Genomic DNA, 8,849 nt, shown 5'->3' with positions numbered 1-8,849 from the left:
TATTAAAAAAAAAAAAAAAGGATCAAGGTACGTTTAGTGAATAGGAAACTTTGTATAACAGATTTTCCCCCACCTTCCTATGGGACACAGTACCTTGCTCATATTTCTATTTTATTTTTTTATTTAAAGATTTATTTATGCATACAGTAACTGGGGTAGAGACCAGAGGTGTGGGGGTGAGAGGATTCACCAGACACAGAGTGGGTAACAGAACTGGTGGATTGATTAAAATACGCTGCTGAGGGGAGCAGTGGGCGAGTCAGGAGAGGTCTGCTGGGCCATGTGGGTTAGCTCCCTGGCAGGGATGGAACTGGTTCTGCAGTGGCTGCAAATAGCTTCATACTGCTGAGTTTAACCACTTGTGCCACCAGGGAGGCACCCATATTTCTATTTTTGCACTTATTTTTCTATTACAATTATATTTAAACCTTGGTAAATTTTTGAAGTTCATTGAAATTAACACTAGTAATATATAAAGGAATTCTCTTTAAAGTATCCCAACAGGGCCTCCCCGGTGGCGCAGCGGTTGAGCGCTGGGTTGCGAAGCTGCCCGCGGCCTCTGTGGCGCCGGTTCGATCCCCGGCTGCTCCCCGGCCACCTGAGGAGGGTCCCACATGGCGCGCAGACCTCTCCTGCCGCCCGCTGCTCCCCTCAGCAGTGTACTTCAGTCCTTCTGCCTGCTCTGCTCCCTGCTCTGGATCTGGTGAATTCTCTCACCCTCCCGCGCTTCTGACTGTACCCAGTGCTTGTATAAACAAAAACAAACAAATAAATAAACATGCCTCTATTAAAAAAAAAATAATAAAGTATCCCAACAATATAGATAATGATAAAGGCTCCTGAGCCATAACTTTCAAGACAGATATACCCCCTGTCATTGGTCTGGCAAGACTCTCAGATCTTTTTCTTCACATGCAGTTGCAAAATATTTAAACTTACAGAAATTGATAATTTTAAGCAGAAATTTTTTATATAGTTTGCATTATATCTACTATTGGCAATTTACTAAAAAATTTAATGCCATGAAAATTTTTGTGTTGTTGAATTATATATATATATGTTTTATTCTTTACCACTACATGACAGGCTGTGTTAATATCATAATTTATTTCTATATTGACGACATTTAGGTTATTTTGAATATGCTAAGGTTAAGTCCTTAGTCTAGCCATGTCCTTTGTCCAGTGTTTCAAGATGTAACTGAGAAGTGCAATCTCTGGTACACAGACTAAAAAATGTGATAGCTGTTACTGAATTCCACTTTATATTCTTACTAGTAATAAATGAAAATATTTGCTTTTCTGCAACTTCAAGACTGAGTGTTACCACATATGGTATTTTTTGCTAATCTGATGAGTGAAAAAGGTAACAGGTCCTAATTTGCATTTTCCTGAATACCTATAAGACTAAGAAGCTTTTGTTCTGTCTTTCATGAATTGCCTATTATATCTTTTGCCCAAACTTGTGTTACAAAGACTATCTACCCATTTTAATTGACTTTTATTTCTCTCTGTCTTGTCTTTTTGTAAGCTGTTAAGTCATTATATAATAAACTTTATCTTATAAAGATTGAACTTTGTGTGTTGCAGTTATTTATTTAATGTCTTCCGTGTATCAGCAGAAGATGGATTTCTAGATAACAAATTTCTTTTTTTTAAGATTTATTTATTTATTTATACATGCACTGGGTACAGTCAGAAGCAGGGGAGGGTGAGAGAATTCACCAGAGCCAGAGCGGAGAGCAGAACAGGCAGACTGACAAAATACATTGCTGAGGGGAGCAGCGGGCGGCAGGAGAGGTCTGCGCGCCATGTGGGACCCTCCTCTGGTGGCCGGGGAGCAGCCGGGGATCGAACCGGCGCTGCAGAGGCTGTGGGCAGCTTCGCAACCCAGCGCTCAACCGTTGCACCACTGGGGAGGCCCTCTTGATAACAAATTTCTAATTTATTTTTCAGGTCTTATGCTTAGTATGGTGCATGGCATGTGCAAGTGTTTAAATAATGTTTTTGAATGAATAAATAAATTAAAAAAATCTCAGATTTATGAACATGTCTACCAACATGATATTAACTGATAAAGTGACAGATGAATGATGGCATTGTTAAGTACATTAAGGATTACTGAATCAAAGAATTTTATACTGAAGATTTGTATCTCTGATCTTATTCTACTCAACACTTAATAAAATGAAATGATTTGTGTGAAATTATAGCAGATTTATGTGGGGAAATCTGCAGAATATAAAATGTAAAAGCAAATATAACCATGATTGATTCCAAATAATTTTTTCAATTGGAATGCTGGACTGGGGAAAAATTCTCCTTAAGTAAAGATTTCTGGAGCTCCTAAACAATCATGTAACTAACATGATGTCCTTTCAGGGTATATTAAAAAATTCAGTAGATACATCCCTGCTGTCATGATGCTCATAGAGAAATTCTGAATTTAGATACAAGTCTGTTGCAGAATTTAGGGAGTGCCTGGCTGAGAACAAATCATATAATAAAAGATGTTGTGGTTTAAGTTTACCATGTGCCAGTGATGGATGCAAATAAACTATGCTACTCTAAATATTTGTAGAATTGATATGCCCACAACCCAGAGTAGTAATCCTACTGTTTTTCAAATATGTCAAATGTGTTTCAGCCACAGTGTTGCCGCCATCTTTGGAAAATGCAGTCAGAACAGATGTCCCATAAAAGAGACACTGAAATCTCTTCATGAAAATCCTATTGCTAAGAGCAAAGAGCAATACTCAAGATAAACTCTACTAGGAATCTTGATGTGTAAAACATCCCTCCAGAGAAGGTAGTGTTGAAATTGCTCTCAGATTCTGGGGGCATGGGTTATAGTCTGGATTTTGCCATCATGTAATCCTCTGAAACTTGGCACCTTATTTGATAACTCCAGGCCTTCTAGTTCTCTCATCTGTAAATAAGGAGTTTCAACAAGATGACTCCTAGTTCTAAGCATAAAATTAAATCATACTTAGGCCATATAGTCCAGATTGCTATCTTTTTTTTTTTTTTTTTGCATTAACTGAGACGATAAGTGATCTGCACTCTCAAAAACATATAGCTCAAACTATGTTTGGTGGCAAGAGATTGGGGGTGAATCCAGTGACACAATTACACATTTGTAACTGAGATATATTTGAATTTTACTTTGAGGAAGTTTGCAAAGTCTGAGTTCAGATTTACTGAATATTTTGAAAAATCCAACAAAAGTCCATCAACTGATGTCATGGGGATAATCTGGATGTCAGTGTTTAAATTAGTAATTTGAGTTAGTGTGGATGATTTCAAATCATATCAGAACTGTTCTTAAAGTAGATGAGCTAGTTAGGTTATGAAATTAGATCCAAAGGATCATTCCTATATGATAAAATTCTCTTATCATTTGTGAAAGAAGAGAGCAGCTGACTTGTATTAATTGCATTTACAGGTTTTTTTTTTCAGCACTCAATTTATCTCAGGCAGTAAGCAGCATGAGCTTATGCTTTTAAATTAATGCATCACATGAGACTAATGTTTAAATTGGGAAAATCAATTAATAATTAAAATTGGTTCACTCCTTCAATGAAAGGTGGAGAGTATAAGAGCTAACTTTGGCTAAACAAAAATATTTTTTATAGTATGTGTACACTTAAATTTGCGTGTATGTAGTACATATCCGCATATGATACTAATTGAAAGCTCAAATTTAATGGGATTTAAAGAGCAACTGTAAGTGTACAATTCTATTTGGTAAGCAATCTTGTGTAAGGAGATAAAGCACAAAGATTTGTGGGATTAAAGATACAACTCCCTCCAGAGTGTGCAAGTGCATGCAAGCACACATGATATTCACAATTAAGTAATTACCAGAATTAATAGCAATCTTTTGGTTTCCTTTTCTCTTTAGTATGAACCCAATTTTCTCTTGATATTTTTAGTCATGAAGAAAAAAAAAATACCTCCATGTTTACACAACAACTCATCCCTCACTAAAGCACATTATAAGATTGGTCCAGAAATAAAGTTGCAGATCTATATTCTGTAGTAATTAAAAAAGAAACTTCCTAGATACTAGTAGCATTTCCCTGTAGGTTTAGTCAATTTCCCACAGCAATAGAAGATATAATTATACTGATGTAAATCACAGTGAGATGCCTAGAAGGGATTGGCCTTTCACCTTCTTTAATTCATTGAAAGATCTTATCTTTTTGACAGGTACTGTCAGAGCAAGGAGCTGGGAGGTAGGATATTTTTCTAGTCACTAATTTGCTTGGATGAAAAAAAAAAGTATTTGTCGCAAACACTCAAAAGTAGTGAGATAATCCAGGTTTAGCTGAGAATTCTCTAAGTCTTTTTTTCTTCCCCACCTTTATAATTGTCCTGGCGTGCCCAGCTCACTGTGTCCTTAAGTTTCTTTCACTCACTATTTCCCCCCCAAAATACTAACTATTCCTTAGGGACTCCTGTTTGCAAAATATTTGTAAAGTAACATGTATATATTTACACATGCACACATGTATTTTGTTTCCGTCCTTAGAATGAATGCTGACTGCCAGCTTTTGTACTTTACATTGTTTGGACAGAAAAATCAACACTGGGAGAAGCCGGAATTCTGGGAATGACTTTCTACCCTCAGCAGGTCTGACTTAACTTTCACAGTTGCTTCCTGGTTTGCTGCTTATTCACGAGACATTTCCTTTTGGACAAAGCCATCTAGGGCATAACACTGGATATCTAGCATCGCGTGAGAGTCCAAGCAGCTCCAATGACGAATGGGAGTTGGTGCTGAGAATCCCAGAAGTAGAAAGATATGTAATGTCAGCCACCCAATTGGAAATGAAAAGATGCTCAAAGTTATGTGGTTTTTCTTACCCTCCCCCACATTCCTTTTATTTTTGTGGCAAAACTTGAAACAAAGCTGGCGTAGAAGTGCTTTCATTCAGTGGGTGGTGGAGGTTCTGACTCAGGCTTTGCAAACATGACGTTTCTTGAATCCCAAGATGAATGCTCCGCAGTATTCTGGAGAAACAAAGCTGTCTGCTCCATTGCATGGCATCATTCACCCTGGGAATCGTGGCGGAGCTGGGGAGGTGGCGGTGCAGGTGCAGGTCTTCTGAGGCACATGAATGGAATCGCTGGGGTTCAAAGAGGTTTTTGAACTTTAGACCTAGACTATCTTGGTTGCATTTAGCTTCTTTGGACAACAGGTTTAGGTCTGCAACTTTCAAAGGAGAAATTTCCAAAGTTCTCACTATTTTTTTGGATTAATTTTAGAAATCAGATTATATTTGTAAGTAATTGAAAAATCCCAGTATTCAATATAAGGCATCGTTAAACAAATTATACTAAGTACATGTGATGGAATAGTATGTAACTATTAAAAATGGTGCAGTAAACTTAAAAAATTTTGCACACTGAAATAAACCATCATTAAAATGAAAAGGTAACCTGCTGAATAGAAGATATTTGCAAATCCTACATTTGACAAGGGGTTAATATTAAAAATATACAAAGAACTGGCACACTTCAACAGCAACAATACAGCAAGAAGAGTGAAAAATGGGCAGAGGAACTGAATAACCATTTTACCAAAAATTATATATACATGGTCAACAGACATATGCAAAGATGTTCATCATCATCTTCCAGGGAAGTGCAAATCAAAAACCACAATGAGATGCTATCTCGTACCTGTGAAAATGACTGTTATATAAAAGGCAAGGGATAGCAAGTGTAGGTGAGGATGTGGAGAAAAGGGAATCCTTGTGTGTTGGTGGTATAGTTGCTGTGGAAAAATAATATTCAGTTTCCTCAAAATATTAAGAATAGAAATACCACATGATTTTACTATCCCATCTCTGAGTATTTGTCCAAAGAATATGAAAACATTAATTTGAAAACATACATGTCAATTTGTTGATTGCAGCATTATTTACAATAGTCAACGTATGGAAACAAGCTACATGTCTATTAACAGATGAGTTGATAAAGAAGATGTGGTATATATGCACTCTGTTATAAAAAAAAAGATTAAATTTTATGTCTTGTAACAACATGGATGGAACTTGAGGGTATTATGCTAAGTGAAGTAAGTCAGAAGGAGAAAGACGAATTACTATACAGTTTCACTTATATGCGGACTATGAAGAAATGAAGCAAACAAACAAAAACAAACTCTTCAATACTAACAACAGATTGGTGGTTACCAGAGAGGAAAGGGATGGGGGTGGGGTGGGGATATGGAACTAGTGAAGGTGAATGGAAACTAGACTATTTGGTGGTGATCAGGAGGCAGTACATAGTGTTGAATCACAGTGAGGCTCATCTGAAACTAGCATAACTTTGCATAAACTTACCTATAAACCAATGTTATTCAAGGGCCTCCCTGGTGGCGCAGCAGGTTGAGCACAGTTCTGTGAAGCTGTCTGCAGCCTCCATAGTGCAGGTTCGGTTCCCGGCTGGCCAGGGAGATTCCCACATGGCACAGCAGACATCTCCTGTCTCGCCTGCTGCTCCCATCAGCAGTGCTTTTGTTCTGTCTGCCTGTTCTGCTTCCCACTCTGTCTCCAGTGAATCCTCTCACCCTCCTACGCCTCTGGGCTGTACCCCAGCTATTGTATAAACTAAAAAAATTTTTTTTAAAAAAAACAATGTTATTCAATAAAAAATTATTTAAAAAAATGATGCAATATTCAATAACAGCACAGTAAAATCCAGACATCATTTAGAAGACTCAGGTTATTTATGAATTGTGTAAGGAAACTGGCTTGAATAGTCAGGAGAGACAATGAATGTATACATATATAAAATGAAAGATAAAATAGGACATAAGGATAAAGATAATAGGTAAAATAATCTCAGTTTAGTGTGGGACACAATTGGAAGGGGTGGTAATATGGATAGCACGTGCATACACACAATGCTATAATTGAAAAATTTCACAGTATATAGTGTTATGTGAAAAAAAGCAGATTATGAAACTTTGGTAAAATATGATTTGATATTTGGGAAAAAAGGATAGCCAGAAAACAGAAAAAGATCCATGTAGAAAGAATGGAAAAAAGATGCCAAAAGGTTCAAATGTAAACATTAGTTATCCATGGGTGGTGAGATAGCAAGGAATTTAATTTTCTTGTTGTTTTTCTCTTTAAATTTTTTTTTTCCCTCACTCACCCTGCACCAAACCACCTGTGCCCATAACCATTTGGCTTCCTACCTCCCCTTCTCTCTCCCTCTGTTCTATCTGGCAATCATTATATTCTTTCACTGAATTCAAGATTTATTCCTACTATTCTTTGCGTATGTATTTTTTTTTTGGTATACTTATATTCCACAGATGAGTGAAACCATCTGATATTTGTCTTTTACTTTTTGACTTATTTCACTTAACATAGCCTCAAGGTCCATCTATTTTGTCCTAAATGACACCATTTCATCTTTCTTTACAACTGTATGGTACTTCATTGCATATATATTCCACGATTTCTTTATCCATTCATCTATTGAAGGGCTTTTGGATTGGTTCTATGATTTTCAGTGTGGACAATGGTGCTATCTCCTTTCTGTTTACATAAAATTTAAAATGCACAGAATGTGTGTTACTTTGGTAATAATAATAATAGTAATATTAATAATATAATCTTAAAAAGAAAATTGATTGTATGGTGCTTTAGAAGTTCCCACTTTGTGCTTGCTACTTAGTACCAATTTAACAAAACAAAAACTCAGGACTTGCTATGGAAGCCTCAAATGATAGGAGGCTTCCAGAAATTCCTTTACAAAGTAATAGCCTTTGGACGCAATTATGTTGGCACTTGTTGATCTCCAGACCCTACCCCACATTATGGGAAATGAATACATTGGCATATACACATTGGTTTAAGGTTTAATAAATGAAGGTGAGAATGACTTAGGCCCACTAAGTAAATATAAGTTTCTGAGGAATGTTCTCAGTATATAAAAATTCTAGCTCCAATGTTTGAAGTTTATGTAGGTCAGTTATTCGCAGCCAACATGCTAGTCCAATTTAGTGTGTGAACATTCCAGGTTTTCTTATGAAATTTGCTAACTCTTCCCCTTGTATACTTGTGGTAGGTGTATGGATAGTTGGGCTGTGAATCTTATAGATGTTTTAGGTAAGTTACAAAAATAGAAATGCAGAATTTTCTGTGTCCATAGCCCACTTCACATCTTTGGTCTCTTGATTGTTTACTTTAGTCAGCAAGTCCTTGGGCCTCATGGACTAGGGGGCAGACTAGGCATGCATGGTACACTCTGGCACTTCATGTGTCTGTCTCTCTGCATGAATGCTGCAAGGTAAGAGTGATTATTCTTCCTTTTAAGTATGAGAAACCTGAGACTCAGAGAACTTAAGTCATTAGAACTTAAGTCATTAACTCAAGTCATTAAAATTGGTAATATTTAAGAACCCAGATCTGTCTGAGTGTAAACTGGATGCTTATTCAATCCTTAACACTGATTTCTTTATAAACACAACCCCATCTTGATTATTTTCAAGTTGTTAGAGTAGCCCTGTGGCTCCTGGTTCTTCAAAGGCAGCAGCAACCTGCAAACTGAGTAACATCAGCTTGGATTATGCTGTGGCACCCAGGTTTGATGACCAACCCTAGCATGGCTGTGTTGGGTTTTAAAAAAAAGTGGCTGGTTTGTAGATGCCTAGGTCAAATTTAAACCTGTCCAGTGCCATTCAGATGTAGCAGAGCTTGCTATAGGGCCCACGGTAGGGGCGAGATGGTGCAGGGCAGGTTGCATGTGCTACCTGGGTTTGGTTTTGAACCCCGAGCTGGTTTAGAAAACAGGCCAGTTAAGTTCAAACTTGCACTGGCACCAGTC

The sequence above is a fragment of the Talpa europaea genome (assembly GCF_964194135.1).
Source record: "Talpa europaea genome assembly, chromosome: 4".
NCBI classification, from domain to species: domain Eukaryota; kingdom Metazoa; phylum Chordata; class Mammalia; order Eulipotyphla; family Talpidae; genus Talpa; species Talpa europaea.
The sequence above is the reverse complement of the archived record's forward strand: the minus strand, read 5'-3'. Positions refer to the sequence as shown.